The following is a 20,157-nucleotide window of genomic DNA, read 5'->3' as shown; positions in this document are numbered from 1 at the left end:
CTTCCGCGAAAAGAGGCCTTCCCGAGGCTGGAAGCATGTTGCTGCGTGCATGCGTGAGAGAACGGCAAGGGAGTCTCCAACCATTTTCCGCGGGAGACTCAGGCCCCGGAAGAAGGCCGAGCACGACTCCCCACTGGTGTCATGGTCTGTGGGGGGAAGCAGTTTACTCTGCACTGTGGGTGAGAGCCTGGGGACGGGTTCCATACGTAAACTCGATGGAGAAACAGGCCGGTGCAGAAGGCAGCTGTCAGCTCCCTCCTGGGTTACGGGGCTGGTACCGTTGCCCCGTGTGTGCCTGCAGCAGGCCTAAAGCCAAGCACCTAAGTGGAAGGAACAAGTCTGCAGAGAATTCCTGCTTCAGCGGAAAGAGGCCTTCCTGAGGCTGGAAGCGTGTTGCTGTGCGCATGCGTGAGCGCACTGCAACGGAGTCCCAAACCATTTTCCGTGGGAGCCTCAGGCCGCTGCAGAAGGCAGCACACGACTCCCCACTTGTTTCAGGAAGCTAGCCCTGCGGCCCCACTTCTGCACGGAAGTCCAATCGCTTGCGTTCTACCTCGAAGAAACAACAGTGTACAGAAGCCGTGCTTTGGCTACCGCCGACCTCTCTGTGGGAGGAAGCAGTTTATGCTGCAGTGTGGGTGAGGGCCTGGGGGGCGGGTTCCATAGGTAAAATCGAGGCAGAACCAGGCCGGCGCGGAAGGCAGCTGTCAACTCACTCCTTGTTTACGAGGCTGGTTACCGTTGCCCCGTACGTGTGCCTGCAGGCCTAAAGCCAAGCCCCTGAGTCGAAGGAACGAGTGTGTGGAGAATTCCTGCTTCCGCGAAAAGAGGCCTTCCCGAGGCTGGAAGCATGTTGCTGTGTGCATGCGTGAGAGAACGGCCAGGGAGTCCCCAACCATTTTCCGCGGGAGACTCAGGCCCCGGAAGAAGGCCGAGCACGACTCCCCACTGGTGTCATGGTCTGTGGGGGGAAGCAGTTTACTCTGCACTGTGGGTGAGAGCCTGGGGACGGGTTCCATACGTAAACTCGATGGAGAAACAGGCCGGTGCAGAAGGCAGCTGTCAGCTCCCTCCTGGGTTACGGGGCTGGTACCGTTGCCCCGTGTGTGCCTGCAGCAGGCCTAAAGCCAAGCACCTAAGTGGAAGGAACAAGTCTGCAGAGAATTCCTGCTTCAGCGAAAAGAGGCCTTCCCGAGGCTGGAAGCATGTTGCTGTGTGCCTGCGTGAGAGAACGGCAAGGGAGTCCCAAAACATTTTCCGTGGGAGACTCAGGCCCCGGAAGAAAGCAGAGCACGACTCCCCACTTGTGTCATGGTCTGTGGGAGGAAGCAGTTTACCGTGTACTGTAGCTGAGAGCCTGGGGAACGGGTTCCATACGTCAAATCGAGGGAGCAACAAGGCCGGCGCGGAAGGCAGCTCTCAGCTCACCTCTTGCTTACGCGCCTAGTACCGTTGCCCCGTGTGTGCGTGCAGGCCTGAAGGCAACCCCCTAACTCGAAGGAACAGCTCTGCTGAGAACCCGTGCTTCAGCCAAAAGAGCCGTTCCTGAGGGTGCAAGCATTTTGCTGTGGGAATGCGTGAGAGCACCGCAAGGGAGTCCGGAGGCATTTTCCGAGTGGGACTCAGGCCCTGGCCGAAGGCAGCACACGACTCCCCACCTGTTTCAGGAGGCTAGCTCTGCGGCCTCACTTTCGCATGGAAGCCTAATCGCTAGCGTTCGAACTCGAAGAGACAACACGGTAGAGAAACCGTGCTTTAGCTGCCATCCACCTCTCTGAGGGAGGAAGCAGTTTCCAGGCTACCGTGGGGGGAGAGCCTGGGGAACGGGTTCCTCACGTGAAACCGAGGGAGAAGAAGTCCGGGCCAGAAGGCACCTCTCGACTCAGCTCTTGTTACCTGAAGCGCACCCTTACTGCCCCATGCGTGCCTAGGAATGCTAAGGGCTCCACGCTGATTTGGCAGAAAGAAGCCGGGAAAGAAGCCCGGCTTCAGCTCATTCAATGCCTCTCCACAGGGTGGCAGCCTTTTCAACTCTGCTTCAGGGCAAACGCGGGGAGTGAGCCCCAGCAGAATTCCGAGGGAGAGAGAAGCATGGGCAGAAGGCACCCCTCGACTCAACTCTTGTTTCGGGAACCTAGGTCGGCTCTCCCGCGTGTGCGTGGAGTCCTAAGGGCCGTCCACCCGACGCAAAGGAACAACACTGGAGAGAACCCGTGCCTCGGCACAGATCGCCCTTCCTGAGCGTGAACTTCATCTCGTGTGTGTTTCTGGGAACGCATGAGAAATGGAACCCAAACGGAACCCGGAGTGAGAAGCAGGCCTGTAAGGAAGGCTGCTGTCGACTCCGCTGTCGTTTTCGGAGATCCGCCCTGCCCTGCCCTGGGTGCCTGGATGCCTGGTTACCGGGCTACTAACCCCAAGAATCAATGCTAGAGGGTTCCTGCGCTTTAGTTAACATTGCCGTTCCTGAAGCCAGAGGAATTTCACAGTGCTCGTGTGGGAGAGACGGGGGAAAGGGCCCCATCCGTGAAATGGAGCGAGAAACAGGCCGGTGCGGAAGGCCGCTCTCAACTCACCTCTTGTGGAGGAGGCCGGTCCCCTTGCCCCGGGTGTGCCTGCAGGCCTAAAGCCAAGCCCCTGAGTCGGAGGAACGAGTGTGTGGAGAATTCCTGCTTCCGCGAAAAGAGGCCTTCCCGAGGCTGGAAGCATGTTGCTGCGTGCATGCGTGAGAGAACGGCAAGGGAGTCTCCAACCATTTTCCGCGGGAGACTCAGGCCCCGGAAGAAGGCCGAGCACGACTCCCCACTGGTGTCATGGTCTGTGGGGGGAAGCAGTTTACTCTGCCCTGTGGGTGAGAGCCTGGGGACGGGTTCCATACGTAAACTCGATGGAGAAACAGGCCGGTGCAGAAGGCAGCTGTCAGCTCCCTCCTGGGTTACGGGGCTGGTACCGTTGCCCCGTGTGTGCCTGCAGCAGGCCTAAAGCCAAGCACCTAAGTGGAAGGAACAAGTCTGCAGAGAATTCCTGCTTCAGCGGAAAGAGGCCTTCCTGAGGCTGGAAGCGTGTTGCTGTGCGCATGCGTGAGCGCACTGCAACGGAGTCCCAAACCATTTTCCGTGGGAGCCTCAGGCCGCTGCAGAAGGCAGCACACGACTCCCCACTTGTTTCAGGAAGCTAGCCCTGCGGCCCCACTTCTGCACGGAAGTCCAATCGCTTGCGTTCTACCTCGAAGAAACAACAGTGTACAGAAGCCGTGCTTTGGCTACCGCCGACCTCTCTGTGGGAGGAAGCAGTTTATGCTGCAGTGTGGGTGAGGGCCTGGGGGGCGGGTTCCATAGGTAAAATCGAGGCAGAACCAGGCCGGCGCGGAAGGCAGCTGTCAACTCACTCCTTGTTTACGAGGCTGGTTACCGTTGCCCCGTACGTGTGCCTGCAGGCCTAAAGCCAAGCCCCTGAGTCGAAGGAACGAGTGTGTGGAGAATTCCTGCTTCCGCGAAAAGAGGCCTTCCCGAGGCTGGAAGCATGTTGCTGTGTGCATGCGTGAGAGAACGGCCAGGGAGTCCCCAACCATTTTCCGCGGGAGACTCAGGCCCCGGAAGAAGGCCGAGCACGACTCCCCACTGGTGTCATGGTCTGTGGGGGGAAGCAGTTTACTCTGCACTGTGGGTGAGAGCCTGGGGACGGGTTCCATACGTAAACTCGATGGAGAAACAGGCCGGTGCAGAAGGCAGCTGTCAGCTCCCTCCTGGGTTACGGGGCTGGTACCGTTGCCCCGTGTGTGCCTGCAGCAGGCCTAAAGCCAAGCACCTAAGTGGAAGGAACAAGTCTGCAGAGAATTCCTGCTTCAGCGAAAAGAGGCCTTCCCGAGGCTGGAAGCATGTTGCTGTGTGCCTGCGTGAGAGAACGGCAAGGGAGTCCCAAAACATTTTCCGTGGGAGACTCAGGCCCCGGAAGAAAGCAGAGCACGACTCCCCACTTGTGTCATGGTCTGTGGGAGGAAGCAGTTTACCGTGTACTGTAGCTGAGAGCCTGGGGAACGGGTTCCATACGTCAAATCGAGGGAGCAACAAGGCCGGCGCGGAAGGCAGCTCTCAGCTCACCTCTTGCTTACGCGCCTAGTACCGTTGCCCCGTGTGTGCGTGCAGGCCTGAAGGCAACCCCCTAACTCGAAGGAACAGCTCTGCTGAGAACCCGTGCTTCAGCCAAAAGAGCCGTTCCTGAGGGTGCAAGCATTTTGCTGTGGGAATGCGTGAGAGCACCGCAAGGGAGTCCGGAGGCATTTTCCGAGTGGGACTCAGGCCCTGGCCGAAGGCAGCACACGACTCCCCACCTGTTTCAGGAGGCTAGCTCTGCGGCCTCACTTTCGCATGGAAGCCTAATCGCTAGCGTTCGAACTCGAAGAGACAACACGGTAGAGAAACCGTGCTTTAGCTGCCATCCACCTCTCTGAGGGAGGAAGCAGTTTCCAGGCTACCGTGGGGGGAGAGCCTGGGGAACGGGTTCCTCACGTGAAACCGAGGGAGAAGAAGTCCGGGCCAGAAGGCACCTCTCGACTCAGCTCTTGTTACCTGAAGCGCACCCTTACTGCCCCATGCGTGCCTAGGAATGCTAAGGGCTCCACGCTGATTTGGCAGAAAGAAGCCGGGAAAGAAGCCCGGCTTCAGCTCATTCAATGCCTCTCCACAGGGTGGCAGCCTTTTCAACTCTGCTTCAGGGCAAACGCGGGGAGTGAGCCCCAGCAGAATTCCGAGGGAGAGAGAAGCATGGGCAGAAGGCACCCCTCGACTCAACTCTTGTTTCGGGAACCTAGGTCGGCTCTCCCGCGTGTGCGTGGAGTCCTAAGGGCCGTCCACCCGACGCAAAGGAACAACACTGGAGAGAACCCGTGCCTCGGCACAGATCGCCCTTCCTGAGCGTGAACTTCATCTCGTGTGTGTTTCTGGGAACGCATGAGAAATGGAACCCAAACGGAACCCGGAGTGAGAAGCAGGCCTGTAAGGAAGGCTGCTGTCGACTCCGCTGTCGTTTTCGGAGATCCGCCCTGCCCTGCCCTGGGTGCCTGGATGCCTGGTTACCGGGCTACTAACCCCAAGAATCAATGCTAGAGGGTTCCTGCGCTTTAGTTAACATTGCCGTTCCTGAAGCCAGAGGAATTTCACAGTGCTCGTGTGGGAGAGACGGGGGAAAGGGCCCCATCCGTGAAATGGAGCGAGAAACAGGCCGGTGCGGAAGGCCGCTCTCAACTCACCTCTTGTGGAGGAGGCCGGTCCCCTTGCCCCGGGTGTGCCTGCAGGCCTAAAGCCAAGCCCCTGAGTCGGAGGAACGAGTGTGTGGAGAATTCCTGCTTCCGCGAAAAGAGGCCTTCCCGAGGCTGGAAGCATGTTGCTGCGTGCATGCGTGAGAGAACGGCAAGGGAGTCTCCAACCATTTTCCGCGGGAGACTCAGGCCCCGGAAGAAGGCCGAGCACGACTCCCCACTGGTGTCATGGTCTGTGGGGGGAAGCAGTTTACTCTGCACTGTGGGTGAGAGCCTGGGGACGGGTTCCATACGTAAACTCGATGGAGAAACAGGCCGGTGCAGAAGGCAGCTGTCAGCTCCCTCCTGGGTTACGGGGCTGGTACCGTTGCCCCGTGTGTGCCTGCAGCAGGCCTAAAGCCAAGCACCTAAGTGGAAGGAACAAGTCTGCAGAGAATTCCTGCTTCAGCGGAAAGAGGCCTTCCTGAGGCTGGAAGCGTGTTGCTGTGCGCATGCGTGAGCGCACTGCAACGGAGTCCCAAACCATTTTCCGTGGGAGCCTCAGGCCGCTGCAGAAGGCAGCACACGACTCCCCACTTGTTTCAGGAAGCTAGCCCTGCGGCCCCACTTCTGCACGGAAGTCCAATCGCTTGCGTTCTACCTCGAAGAAACAACAGTGTACAGAAGCCGTGCTTTGGCTACCGCCGACCTCTCTGTGGGAGGAAGCAGTTTATGCTGCAGTGTGGGTGAGGGCCTGGGGGGCGGGTTCCATAGGTAAAATCGAGGCAGAACCAGGCCGGCGCGGAAGGCAGCTGTCAACTCACTCCTTGTTTACGAGGCTGGTTACCGTTGCCCCGTACGTGTGCCTGCAGGCCTAAAGCCAAGCCCCTGAGTCGAAGGAACGAGTGTGTGGAGAATTCCTGCTTCCGCGAAAAGAGGCCTTCCCGAGGCTGGAAGCATGTTGCTGTGTGCATGCGTGAGAGAACGGCCAGGGAGTCCCCAACCATTTTCCGCGGGAGACTCAGGCCCCGGAAGAAGGCCGAGCACGACTCCCCACTGGTGTCATGGTCTGTGGGGGGAAGCAGTTTACTCTGCACTGTGGGTGAGAGCCTGGGGACGGGTTCCATACGTAAACTCGATGGAGAAACAGGCCGGTGCAGAAGGCAGCTGTCAGCTCCCTCCTGGGTTACGGGGCTGGTACCGTTGCCCCGTGTGTGCCTGCAGCAGGCCTAAAGCCAAGCACCTAAGTGGAAGGAACAAGTCTGCAGAGAATTCCTGCTTCAGCGAAAAGAGGCCTTCCCGAGGCTGGAAGCATGTTGCTGTGTGCCTGCGTGAGAGAACGGCAAGGGAGTCCCAAAACATTTTCCGTGGGAGACTCAGGCCCCGGAAGAAAGCAGAGCACGACTCCCCACTTGTGTCATGGTCTGTGGGAGGAAGCAGTTTACCGTGTACTGTAGCTGAGAGCCTGGGGAACGGGTTCCATACGTCAAATCGAGGGAGCAACAAGGCCGGCGCGGAAGGCAGCTCTCAGCTCACCTCTTGCTTACGCGCCTAGTACCGTTGCCCCGTGTGTGCGTGCAGGCCTGAAGGCAACCCCCTAACTCGAAGGAACAGCTCTGCTGAGAACCCGTGCTTCAGCCAAAAGAGCCGTTCCTGAGGGTGCAAGCATTTTGCTGTGGGAATGCGTGAGAGCACCGCAAGGGAGTCCGGAGGCATTTTCCGAGTGGGACTCAGGCCCTGGCCGAAGGCAGCACACGACTCCCCACCTGTTTCAGGAGGCTAGCTCTGCGGCCTCACTTTCGCATGGAAGCCTAATCGCTAGCGTTCGAACTCGAAGAGACAACACGGTAGAGAAACCGTGCTTTAGCTGCCATCCACCTCTCTGAGGGAGGAAGCAGTTTCCAGGCTACCGTGGGGGGAGAGCCTGGGGAACGGGTTCCTCACGTGAAACCGAGGGAGAAGAAGTCCGGGCCAGAAGGCACCTCTCGACTCAGCTCTTGTTACCTGAAGCGCACCCTTACTGCCCCATGCGTGCCTAGGAATGCTAAGGGCTCCACGCTGATTTGGCAGAAAGAAGCCGGGAAAGAAGCCCGGCTTCAGCTCATTCAATGCCTCTCCACAGGGTGGCAGCCTTTTCAACTCTGCTTCAGGGCAAACGCGGGGAGTGAGCCCCAGCAGAATTCCGAGGGAGAGAGAAGCATGGGCAGAAGGCACCCCTCGACTCAACTCTTGTTTCGGGAACCTAGGTCGGCTCTCCCGCGTGTGCGTGGAGTCCTAAGGGCCGTCCACCCGACGCAAAGGAACAACACTGGAGAGAACCCGTGCCTCGGCACAGATCGCCCTTCCTGAGCGTGAACTTCATCTCGTGTGTGTTTCTGGGAACGCATGAGAAATGGAACCCAAACGGAACCCGGAGTGAGAAGCAGGCCTGTAAGGAAGGCTGCTGTCGACTCCGCTGTCGTTTTCGGAGATCCGCCCTGCCCTGCCCTGGGTGCCTGGATGCCTGGTTACCGGGCTACTAACCCCAAGAATCAATGCTAGAGGGTTCCTGCGCTTTAGTTAACATTGCCGTTCCTGAAGCCAGAGGAATTTCACAGTGCTCGTGTGGGAGAGACGGGGGAAAGGGCCCCATCCGTGAAATGGAGCGAGAAACAGGCCGGTGCGGAAGGCCGCTCTCAACTCACCTCTTGTGGAGGAGGCCGGTCCCCTTGCCCCGGGTGTGCCTGCAGGCCTAAAGCCAAGCCCCTGAGTCGGAGGAACGAGTGTGTGGAGAATTCCTGCTTCCGCGAAAAGAGGCCTTCCCGAGGCTGGAAGCATGTTGCTGCGTGCATGCGTGAGAGAACGGCAAGGGAGTCCCCAACCATTTTCCGCGGGAGACTCAGGCCCCGGAAGAAGGCCGAGCACGACTCCCCACTGGTGTCATGGTCTGTGGGGGGAAGCAGTTTACTCTGCCCTGTGGGTGAGAGCCTGGGGACGGGTTCCATACGTAAACTCGATGGAGAAACAGGCCGGTGCAGAAGGCAGCTGTCAGCTCCCTCCTGGGTTACGGGGCTGGTACCGTTGCCCCGTGTGTGCCTGCAGCAGGCCTAAAGCCAAGCACCTAAGTGGAAGTTACAAGTCTGCAGAGAATTCCTGCTTCAGCGGAAAGAGGCCTTCCTGAGGCTGGAAGCGTGTTGCTGTGCGCATGCGTGAGCGCACTGCAACGGAGTCCCAAACCATTTTCCGTGGGAGCCTCAGGCCGCTGCAGAAGGCAGCACACGACTCCCCACTTGTTTCAGGAAGCTAGCCCTGCGGCCCCACTTCTGCACGGAAGTCCAATCGCTTGCGTTCTACCTCGAAGAAACAACAGTGTACAGAAGCCGTGCTTTGGCTACCGCCGACCTCTCTGTGGGAGGAAGCAGTTTATGCTGCAGTGTGGGTGAGGGCCTGGGGGGCGGGTTCCATAGGTAAAATCGAGGCAGAACCAGGCCGGCGCGGAAGGCAGCTGTCAACTCACTCCTTGTTTACGAGGCTGGTTACCGTTGCCCCGTACGTGTGCCTGCAGGCCTAAAGCCAAGCCCCTGAGTCGAAGGAACGAGTGTGTGGAGAATTCCTGCTTCCGCGAAAAGAGGCCTTCCCGAGGCTGGAAGCATGTTGCTGTGTGCATGCGTGAGAGAACGGCCAGGGAGTCCCCAACCATTTTCCGCGGGAGACTCAGGCCCCGGAAGAAGGCCGAGCACGACTCCCCACTGGTGTCATGGTCTGTGGGGGGAAGCAGTTTACTCTGCACTGTGGGTGAGAGCCTGGGGACGGGTTCCATACGTAAACTCGATGGAGAAACAGGCCGGTGCAGAAGGCAGCTGTCAGCTCCCTCCTGGGTTACGGGGCTGGTACCGTTGCCCCGTGTGTGCCTGCAGCAGGCCTAAAGCCAAGCACCTAAGTGGAAGGAACAAGTCTGCAGAGAATTCCTGCTTCAGCGAAAAGAGGCCTTCCCGAGGCTGGAAGCATGTTGCTGTGTGCCTGCGTGAGAGAACGGCAAGGGAGTCCCAAAACATTTTCCGTGGGAGACTCAGGCCCCGGAAGAAAGCAGAGCACGACTCCCCACTTGTGTCATGGTCTGTGGGAGGAAGCAGTTTACCGTGTACTGTAGCTGAGAGCCTGGGGAACGGGTTCCATACGTCAAATCGAGGGAGCAACAAGGCCGGCGCGGAAGGCAGCTCTCAGCTCACCTCTTGCTTACGCGCCTAGTACCGTTGCCCCGTGTGTGCGTGCAGGCCTGAAGGCAACCCCCTAACTCGAAGGAACAGCTCTGCTGAGAACCCGTGCTTCAGCCAAAAGAGCCGTTCCTGAGGGTGCAAGCATTTTGCTGTGGGAATGCGTGAGAGCACCGCAAGGGAGTCCGGAGGCATTTTCCGAGTGGGACTCAGGCCCTGGCCGAAGGCAGCACACGACTCCCCACCTGTTTCAGGAGGCTAGCTCTGCGGCCTCACTTTCGCATGGAAGCCTAATCGCTAGCGTTCGAACTCGAAGAGACAACACGGTAGAGAAACCGTGCTTTAGCTGCCATCCACCTCTCTGAGGGAGGAAGCAGTTTCCAGGCTACCGTGGGGGGAGAGCCTGGGGAACGGGTTCCTCACGTGAAACCGAGGGAGAAGAAGTCCGGGCCAGAAGGCACCTCTCGACTCAGCTCTTGTTACCTGAAGCGCACCCTTACTGCCCCATGCGTGCCTAGGAATGCTAAGGGCTCCACGCTGATTTGGCAGAAAGAAGCCGGGAAAGAAGCCCGGCTTCAGCTCATTCAATGCCTCTCCACAGGGTGGCAGCCTTTTCAACTCTGCTTCAGGGCAAACGCGGGGAGTGAGCCCCAGCAGAATTCCGAGGGAGAGAGAAGCATGGGCAGAAGGCACCCCTCGACTCAACTCTTGTTTCGGGAACCTAGGTCGGCTCTCCCGCGTGTGCGTGGAGTCCTAAGGGCCGTCCACCCGACGCAAAGGAACAACACTGGAGAGAACCCGTGCCTCGGCACAGATCGCCCTTCCTGAGCGTGAACTTCATCTCGTGTGTGTTTCTGGGAACGCATGAGAAATGGAACCCAAACGGAACCCGGAGTGAGAAGCAGGCCTGTAAGGAAGGCTGCTGTCGACTCCGCTGTCGTTTTCGGAGATCCGCCCTGCCCTGCCCTGGGTGCCTGGATGCCTGGTTACCGGGCTACTAACCCCAAGAATCAATGCTAGAGGGTTCCTGCGCTTTAGTTAACATTGCCGTTCCTGAAGCCAGAGGAATTTCACAGTGCTCGTGTGGGAGAGACGGGGGAAAGGGCCCCATCCGTGAAATGGAGCGAGAAACAGGCCGGTGCGGAAGGCCGCTCTCAACTCACCTCTTGTGGAGGAGGCCGGTCCCCTTGCCCCGGGTGTGCCTGCAGGCCTAAAGCCAAGCCCCTGAGTCGGAGGAACGAGTGTGTGGAGAATTCCTGCTTCCGCGAAAAGAGGCCTTCCCGAGGCTGGAAGCATGTTGCTGCGTGCATGCGTGAGAGAACGGCAAGGGAGTCTCCAACCATTTTCCGCGGGAGACTCAGGCCCCGGAAGAAGGCCGAGCACGACTCCCCACTGGTGTCATGGTCTGTGGGGGGAAGCAGTTTACTCTGCCCTGTGGGTGAGAGCCTGGGGACGGGTTCCATACGTAAACTCGATGGAGAAACAGGCCGGTGCAGAAGGCAGCTGTCAGCTCCCTCCTGGGTTACGGGGCTGGTACCGTTGCCCCGTGTGTGCCTGCAGCAGGCCTAAAGCCAAGCACCTAAGTGGAAGGAACAAGTCTGCAGAGAATTCCTGCTTCAGCGGAAAGAGGCCTTCCTGAGGCTGGAAGCGTGTTGCTGTGCGCATGCGTGAGCGCACTGCAACGGAGTCCCAAACCATTTTCCGTGGGAGCCTCAGGCCGCTGCAGAAGGCAGCACACGACTCCCCACTTGTTTCAGGAAGCTAGCCCTGCGGCCCCACTTCTGCACGGAAGTCCAATCGCTTGCGTTCTACCTCGAAGAAACAACAGTGTATAGAAGCCGTGCTTTGGCTACCGCCGACCTCTCTGTGGGAGGAAGCAGTTTATGCTGCAGTGTGGGTGAGGGCCTGGGGGGCGGGTTCCATAGGTAAAATCGAGGCAGAACCAGGCCGGCGCGGAAGGCAGCTGTCAACTCACTCCTTGTTTACGAGGCTGGTTACCGTTGCCCCGTACGTGTGCCTGCAGGCCTAAAGCCAAGCCCCTGAGTCGAAGGAACGAGTGTGTGGAGAATTCCTGCTTCCGCGAAAAGAGGCCTTCCCGAGGCTGGAAGCATGTTGCTGTGTGCATGCGTGAGAGAACGGCCAGGGAGTCCCCAACCATTTTCCGCGGGAGACTCAGGCCCCGGAAGAAGGCCGAGCACGACTCCCCACTGGTGTCATGGTCTGTGGGGGGAAGCAGTTTACTCTGCCCTGTGGGTGAGAGCCTGGGGACGGGTTCCATACGTAAACTCGATGGAGAAACAGGCCGGTGCAGAAGGCAGCTGTCAGCTCCCTCCTGGGTTACGGGGCTGGTACCGTTGCCCCGTGTGTGCCTGCAGCAGGCCTAAAGCCAAGCACCTAAGTGGAAGGAACAAGTCTGCAGAGAATTCCTGCTTCAGCGAAAAGAGGCCTTCCCGAGGCTGGAAGCATGTTGCTGTGTGCCTGCGTGAGAGAACGGCAAGGGAGTCCCAAAACATTTTCCGTGGGAGACTCAGGCCCCGGAAGAAAGCAGAGCACGACTCCCCACTTGTGTCATGGTCTGTGGGAGGAAGCAGTTTACCGTGTACTGTAGCTGAGAGCCTGGGGAACGGGTTCCATACGTCAAATCGAGGGAGCAACAAGGCCGGCGCGGAAGGCAGCTCTCAGCTCACCTCTTGCTTACGCGCCTAGTACCGTTGCCCCGTGTGTGCGTGCAGGCCTGAAGGCAACCCCCTAACTCGAAGGAACAGCTCTGCTGAGAACCCGTGCTTCAGCCAAAAGAGCCGTTCCTGAGGGTGCAAGCATTTTGCTGTGGGAATGCGTGAGAGCACCGCAAGGGAGTCCGGAGGCATTTTCCGAGTGGGACTCAGGCCCTGGCCGAAGGCAGCACACGACTCCCCACCTGTTTCAGGAGGCTAGCTCTGCGGCCTCACTTTCGCATGGAAGCCTAATCGCTAGCGTTCGAACTCGAAGAGACAACACGGTAGAGAAACCGTGCTTTAGCTGCCATCCACCTCTCTGAGGGAGGAAGCAGTTTCCAGGCTACCGTGGGGGGAGAGCCTGGGGAACGGGTTCCTCACGTGAAACCGAGGGAGAAGAAGTCCGGGCCAGAAGGCACCTCTCGACTCAGCTCTTGTTACCTGAAGCGCACCCTTACTGCCCCATGCGTGCCTAGGAATGCTAAGGGCTCCACGCTGATTTGGCAGAAAGAAGCCGGGAAAGAAGCCCGGCTTCAGCTCATTCAATGCCTCTCCACAGGGTGGCAGCCTTTTCAACTCTGCTTCAGGGCAAACGCGGGGAGTGAGCCCCAGCAGAATTCCGAGGGAGAGAGAAGCATGGGCAGAAGGCACCCCTCGACTCAACTCTTGTTTCGGGAACCTAGGTCGGCTCTCCCGCGTGTGCGTGGAGTCCTAAGGGCCGTCCACCCGACGCAAAGGAACAACACTGGAGAGAACCCGTGCCTCGGCACAGATCGCCCTTCCTGAGCGTGAACTTCATCTCGTGTGTGTTTCTGGGAACGCATGAGAAATGGAACCCAAACGGAACCCGGAGTGAGAAGCAGGCCTGTAAGGAAGGCTGCTGTCGACTCCGCTGTCGTTTTCGGAGATCCGCCCTGCCCTGCCCTGGGTGCCTGGATGCCTGGTTACCGGGCTACTAACCCCAAGAATCAATGCTAGAGGGTTCCTGCGCTTTAGTTAACATTGCCGTTCCTGAAGCCAGAGGAATTTCACAGTGCTCGTGTGGGAGAGACGGGGGAAAGGGCCCCATCCGTGAAATGGAGCGAGAAACAGGCCGGTGCGGAAGGCCGCTCTCAACTCACCTCTTGTGGAGGAGGCCGGTCCCCTTGCCCCGGGTGTGCCTGCAGGCCTAAAGCCAAGCCCCTGAGTCGGAGGAACGAGTGTGTGGAGAATTCCTGCTTCCGCGAAAAGAGGCCTTCCCGAGGCTGGAAGCATGTTGCTGCGTGCATGCGTGAGAGAACGGCAAGGGAGTCTCCAACCATTTTCCGCGGGAGACTCAGGCCCCGGAAGAAGGCCGAGCACGACTCCCCACTGGTGTCATGGTCTGTGGGGGGAAGCAGTTTACTCTGCACTGTGGGTGAGAGCCTGGGGACGGGTTCCATACGTAAACTCGATGGAGAAACAGGCCGGTGCAGAAGGCAGCTGTCAGCTCCCTCCTGGGTTACGGGGCTGGTACCGTTGCCCCGTGTGTGCCTGCAGCAGGCCTAAAGCCAAGCACCTAAGTGGAAGGAACAAGTCTGCAGAGAATTCCTGCTTCAGCGGAAAGAGGCCTTCCTGAGGCTGGAAGCGTGTTGCTGTGCGCATGCGTGAGCGCACTGCAACGGAGTCCCAAACCATTTTCCGTGGGAGCCTCAGGCCGCTGCAGAAGGCAGCACACGACTCCCCACTTGTTTCAGGAAGCTAGCCCTGCGGCCCCACTTCTGCACGGAAGTCCAATCGCTTGCGTTCTACCTCGAAGAAACAACAGTGTACAGAAGCCGTGCTTTGGCTACCGCCGACCTCTCTGTGGGAGGAAGCAGTTTATGCTGCAGTGTGGGTGAGGGCCTGGGGGGCGGGTTCCATAGGTAAAATCGAGGCAGAACCAGGCCGGCGCGGAAGGCAGCTGTCAACTCACTCCTTGTTTACGAGGCTGGTTACCGTTGCCCCGTACGTGTGCCTGCAGGCCTAAAGCCAAGCCCCTGAGTCGAAGGAACGAGTGTGTGGAGAATTCCTGCTTCCGCGAAAAGAGGCCTTCCCGAGGCTGGAAGCATGTTGCTGTGTGCATGCGTGAGAGAACGGCCAGGGAGTCCCCAACCATTTTCCGCGGGAGACTCAGGCCCCGGAAGAAGGCCGAGCACGACTCCCCACTGGTGTCATGGTCTGTGGGGGGAAGCAGTTTACTCTGCACTGTGGGTGAGAGCCTGGGGACGGGTTCCATACGTAAACTCGATGGAGAAACAGGCCGGTGCAGAAGGCAGCTGTCAGCTCCCTCCTGGGTTACGGGGCTGGTACCGTTGCCCCGTGTGTGCCTGCAGCAGGCCTAAAGCCAAGCACCTAAGTGGAAGGAACAAGTCTGCAGAGAATTCCTGCTTCAGCGAAAAGAGGCCTTCCCGAGGCTGGAAGCATGTTGCTGTGTGCCTGCGTGAGAGAACGGCAAGGGAGTCCCAAAACATTTTCCGTGGGAGACTCAGGCCCCGGAAGAAAGCAGAGCACGACTCCCCACTTGTGTCATGGTCTGTGGGAGGAAGCAGTTTACCGTGTACTGTAGCTGAGAGCCTGGGGAACGGGTTCCATACGTCAAATCGAGGGAGCAACAAGGCCGGCGCGGAAGGCAGCTCTCAGCTCACCTCTTGCTTACGCGCCTAGTACCGTTGCCCCGTGTGTGCGTGCAGGCCTGAAGGCAACCCCCTAACTCGAAGGAACAGCTCTGCTGAGAACCCGTGCTTCAGCCAAAAGAGCCGTTCCTGAGGGTGCAAGCATTTTGCTGTGGGAATGCGTGAGAGCACCGCAAGGGAGTCCGGAGGCATTTTCCGAGTGGGACTCAGGCCCTGGCCGAAGGCAGCACACGACTCCCCACCTGTTTCAGGAGGCTAGCTCTGCGGCCTCACTTTCGCATGGAAGCCTAATCGCTAGCGTTCGAACTCGAAGAGACAACACGGTAGAGAAACCGTGCTTTAGCTGCCATCCACCTCTCTGAGGGAGGAAGCAGTTTCCAGGCTACCGTGGGGGGAGAGCCTGGGGAACGGGTTCCTCACGTGAAACCGAGGGAGAAGAAGTCCGGGCCAGAAGGCACCTCTCGACTCAGCTCTTGTTACCTGAAGCGCACCCTTACTGCCCCATGCGTGCCTAGGAATGCTAAGGGCTCCACGCTGATTTGGCAGAAAGAAGCCGGGAAAGAAGCCCGGCTTCAGCTCATTCAATGCCTCTCCACAGGGTGGCAGCCTTTTCAACTCTGCTTCAGGGCAAACGCGGGGAGTGAGCCCCAGCAGAATTCCGAGGGAGAGAGAAGCATGGGCAGAAGGCACCCCTCGACTCAACTCTTGTTTCGGGAACCTAGGTCGGCTCTCCCGCGTGTGCGTGGAGTCCTAAGGGCCGTCCACCCGACGCAAAGGAACAACACTGGAGAGAACCCGTGCCTCGGCACAGATCGCCCTTCCTGAGCGTGAACTTCATCTCGTGTGTGTTTCTGGGAACGCATGAGAAATGGAACCCAAACGGAACCCGGAGTGAGAAGCAGGCCTGTAAGGAAGGCTGCTGTCGACTCCGCTGTCGTTTTCGGAGATCCGCCCTGCCCTGCCCTGGGTGCCTGGATGCCTGGTTACCGGGCTACTAACCCCAAGAATCAATGCTAGAGGGTTCCTGCGCTTTAGTTAACATTGCCGTTCCTGAAGCCAGAGGAATTTCACAGTGCTCGTGTGGGAGAGACGGGGGAAAGGGCCCCATCCGTGAAATGGAGCGAGAAACAGGCCGGTGCGGAAGGCCGCTCTCAACTCACCTCTTGTGGAGGAGGCCGGTCCCCTTGCCCCGGGTGTGCCTGCAGGCCTAAAGCCAAGCCCCTGAGTCGGAGGAACGAGTGTGTGGAGAATTCCTGCTTCCGCGAAAAGAGGCCTTCCCGAGGCTGGAAGCATGTTGCTGCGTGCATGCGTGAGAGAACGGCAAGGGAGTCTCCAACCATTTTCCGCGGGAGACTCAGGCCCCGGAAGAAGGCCGAGCACGACTCCCCACTGGTGTCATGGTCTGTGGGGGGAAGCAGTTTACTCTGCCCTGTGGGTGAGAGCCTGGGGACGGGTTCCATACGTAAACTCGATGGAGAAACAGGCCGGTGCAGAAGGCAGCTGTCAGCTCCCTCCTGGGTTACGGGGCTGGTACCGTTGCCCCGTGTGTGCCTGCAGCAGGCCTAAAGCCAAGCACCTAAGTGGAAGGAACAAGTCTGCAGAGAATTCCTGCTTCAGCGGAAAGAGGCCTTCCTGAGGCTGGAAGCGTGTTGCTGTGCGCATGCGTGAGCGCACTGCAACGGAGTCCCAAACCATTTTCCGTGGGAGCCTCAGGCCGCTGCAGAAGGCAGCACACGACTCCCCACTTGTTTCAGGAAGCTAGCCCTGCGGCCCCACTTCTGCACGGAAGTCCAATCGCTTGCGTTCTACCTCGAAGAAACAACAGTGTACAGAAGCCGTGCTTTGGCTACCGCCGACCTCTCTGTGGGAGGAAGCAGTTTATGCTGCAGTGTGGGTGAGGGCCTGGGGGGCGGGTTCCATAGGTAAAATCGAGGCAGAACCAGGCCGGCGCGGAAGGCAGCTGTCAACTCACTCCTTGTTTACGAGGCTGGTTACCGTTGCCCCGTACGTGTGCCTGCAGGCCTAAAGCCAAGCCCCTGAGTCGAAGGAACGAGTGTGTGGAGAATTCCTGCTTCCGCGAAAAGAGGCCTTCCCGAGGCTGGAAGCATGTTGCTGTGTGCATGCGTGAGAGAACGGCCAGGGAGTCCCCAACCATTTTCCGCGGGAGACTCAGGCCCCGGAAGAAGGCCGAGCACGACTCCCCACTGGTGTCATGGTCTGTGGGGGGAAGCAGTTTACTCTGCACTGTGGGTGAGAGCCTGGGGACGGGTTCCATACGTAAACTCGATGGAGAAACAGGCCGGTGCAGAAGGCAGCTGTCAGCTCCCTCCTGGGTTACGGGGCTGGTACCGTTGCCCCGTGTGTGCCTGCAGCAGGCCTAAAGCCAAGCACCTAAGTGGAAGGAACAAGTCTGCAGAGAATTCCTGCTTCAGCGAAAAGAGGCCTTCCCGAGGCTGGAAGCATGTTGCTGTGTGCCTGCGTGAGAGAACGGCAAGGGAGTCCCAAAACATTTTCCGTGGGAGACTCAGGCCCCGGAAGAAAGCAGAGCACGACTCCCCACTTGTGTCATGGTCTGTGGGAGGAAGCAGTTTACCGTGTACTGTAGCTGAGAGCCTGGGGAACGGGTTCCATACGTCAAATCGAGGGAGCAACAAGGCCGGCGCGGAAGGCAGCTCTCAGCTCACCTCTTGCTTACGCGCCTAGTACCGTTGCCCCGTGTGTGCGTGCAGGCCTGAAGGCAACCCCCTAACTCGAAGGAACAGCTCTGCTGAGAACCCGTGCTTCAGCCAAAAGAGCCGTTCCTGAGGGTGCAAGCATTTTGCTGTGGGAATGCGTGAGAGCACCGCAAGGGAGTCCGGAGGCATTTTCCGAGTGGGACTCAGGCCCTGGCCGAAGGCAGCACACGACTCCCCACCTGTTTCAGGAGGCTAGCTCTGCGGCCTCACTTTCGCATGGAAGCCTAATCGCTAGCGTTCGAACTCGAAGAGACAACACGGTAGAGAAACCGTGCTTTAGCTGCCATCCACCTCTCTGAGGGAGGAAGCAGTTTCCAGGCTACCGTGGGGGGAGAGCCTGGGGAACGGGTTCCTCACGTGAAACCGAGGGAGAAGAAGTCCGGGCCAGAAGGCACCTCTCGACTCAGCTCTTGTTACCTGAAGCGCACCCTTACTGCCCCATGCGTGCCTAGGAATGCTAAGGGCTCCACGCTGATTTGGCAGAAAGAAGCCGGGAAAGAAGCCCGGCTTCAGCTCATTCAATGCCTCTCCACAGGGTGGCAGCCTTTTCAACTCTGCTTCAGGGCAAACGCGGGGAGTGAGCCCCAGCAGAATTCCGAGGGAGAGAGAAGCATGGGCAGAAGGCACCCCTCGACTCAACTCTTGTTTCGGGAACCTAGGTCGGCTCTCCCGCGTGTGCGTGGAGTCCTAAGGGCCGTCCACCCGACGCAAAGGAACAACACTGGAGAGAACCCGTGCCTCGGCACAGATCGCCCTTCCTGAGCGTGAACTTCATCTCGTGTGTGTTTCTGGGAACGCATGAGAAATGGAACCCAAACGGAACCCGGAGTGAGAAGCAGGCCTGTAAGGAAGGCTGCTGTCGACTCCGCTGTCGTTTTCGGAGATCCGCCCTGCCCTGCCCTGGGTGCCTGGATGCCTGGTTACCGGGCTACTAACCCCAAGAATCAATGCTAGAGGGTTCCTGCGCTTTAGTTAACATTGCCGTTCCTGAAGCCAGAGGAATTTCACAGTGCTCGTGTGGGAGAGACGGGGGAAAGGGCCCCATCCGTGAAATGGAGCGAGAAACAGGCCGGTGCGGAAGGCCGCTCTCAACTCACCTCTTGTGGAGGAGGCCGGTCCCCTTGCCCCGGGTGTGCCTGCAGGCCTAAAGCCAAGCCCCTGAGTCGGAGGAACGAGTGTGTGGAGAATTCCTGCTTCCGCGAAAAGAGGCCTTCCCGAGGCTGGAAGCATGTTGCTGCGTGCATGCGTGAGAGAACGGCAAGGGAGTCTCCAACCATTTTCCGCGGGAGACTCAGGCCCCGGAAGAAGGCCGAGCACGACTCCCCACTGGTGTCATGGTCTGTGGGGGGAAGCAGTTTACTCTGCACTGTGGGTGAGAGCCTGGGGACGGGTTCCATACGTAAACTCGATGGAGAAACAGGCCGGTGCAGAAGGCAGCTGTCAGCTCCCTCCTGGGTTACGGGGCTGGTACCGTTGCCCCGTGTGTGCCTGCAGCAGGCCTAAAGCCAAGCACCTAAGTGGAAGGAACAAGTCTGCAGAGAATTCCTGCTTCAGCGGAAAGAGGCCTTCCTGAGGCTGGAAGCGTGTTGCTGTGCGCATGCGTGAGCGCACTGCAACGGAGTCCCAAACCATTTTCCGTGGGAGCCTCAGGCCGCTGCAGAAGGCAGCACACGACTCCCCACTTGTTTCAGGAAGCTAGCCCTGCGGCCCCACTTCTGCACGGAAGTCCAATCGCTTGCGTTCTACCTCGAAGAAACAACAGTGTACAGAAGCCGTGCTTTGGCTACCGCCGACCTCTCTGTGGGAGGAAGCAGTTTATGCTGCAGTGTGGGTGAGGGCCTGGGGGGCGGGTTCCATAGGTAAAATCGAGGCAGAACCAGGCCGGCGCGGAAGGCAGCTGTCAACTCACTCCTTGTTTACGAGGCTGGTTACCGTTGCCCCGTACGTGTGCCTGCAGGCCTAAAGCCAAGCCCCTGAGTCGAAGGAACGAGTGTGTGGAGAATTCCTGCTTCCGCGAAAAGAGGCCTTCCCGAGGCTGGAAGCATGTTGCTGTGTGCATGCGTGAGAGAACGGCCAGGGAGTCCCCAACCATTTTCCGCGGGAGACTCAGGCCCCGGAAGAAGGCCGAGCACGACTCCCCACTGGTGTCATGGTCTGTGGGGGGAAGCAGTTTACTCTGCCCTGTGGGTGAGAGCCTGGGGACGGGTTCCATACGTAAACTCGATGGAGAAACAGGCCGGTGCAGAAGGCAGCTGTCAGCTCCCTCCTGGGTTACGGGGCTGGTACCGTTGCCCCGTGTGTGCCTGCAGCAGGCCTAAAGCCAAGCACCTAAGTGGAAGGAACAAGTCTGCAGAGAATTCCTGCTTCAGCGAAAAGAGGCCTTCCCGAGGCTGGAAGCATGTTGCTGTGTGCCTGCGTGAGAGAACGGCAAGGGAGTCCCAAAACATTTTCCGTGGGAGACTCAGGCCCCGGAAGAAAGCAGAGCACGACTCCCCACTTGTGTCATGGTCTGTGGGAGGAAGCAGTTTACCGTGTACTGTAGCTGAGAGCCTGGGGAACGGGTTCCATACGTCAAATCGAGGGAGCAACAAGGCCGGCGCGGAAGGCAGCTCTCAGCTCACCTCTTGCTTACGCGCCTAGTACCGT

This window comes from Mirounga angustirostris, unplaced genomic scaffold (genome assembly GCF_029215605.1).
Source record: "Mirounga angustirostris isolate CCGP_5_RB_7025 unplaced genomic scaffold, mMirAng1.0.hap1 SCAF_13, whole genome shotgun sequence".
NCBI lineage: Eukaryota > Metazoa > Chordata > Mammalia > Carnivora > Phocidae > Mirounga > Mirounga angustirostris.
This window is presented reverse-complemented; position numbering follows the sequence as displayed.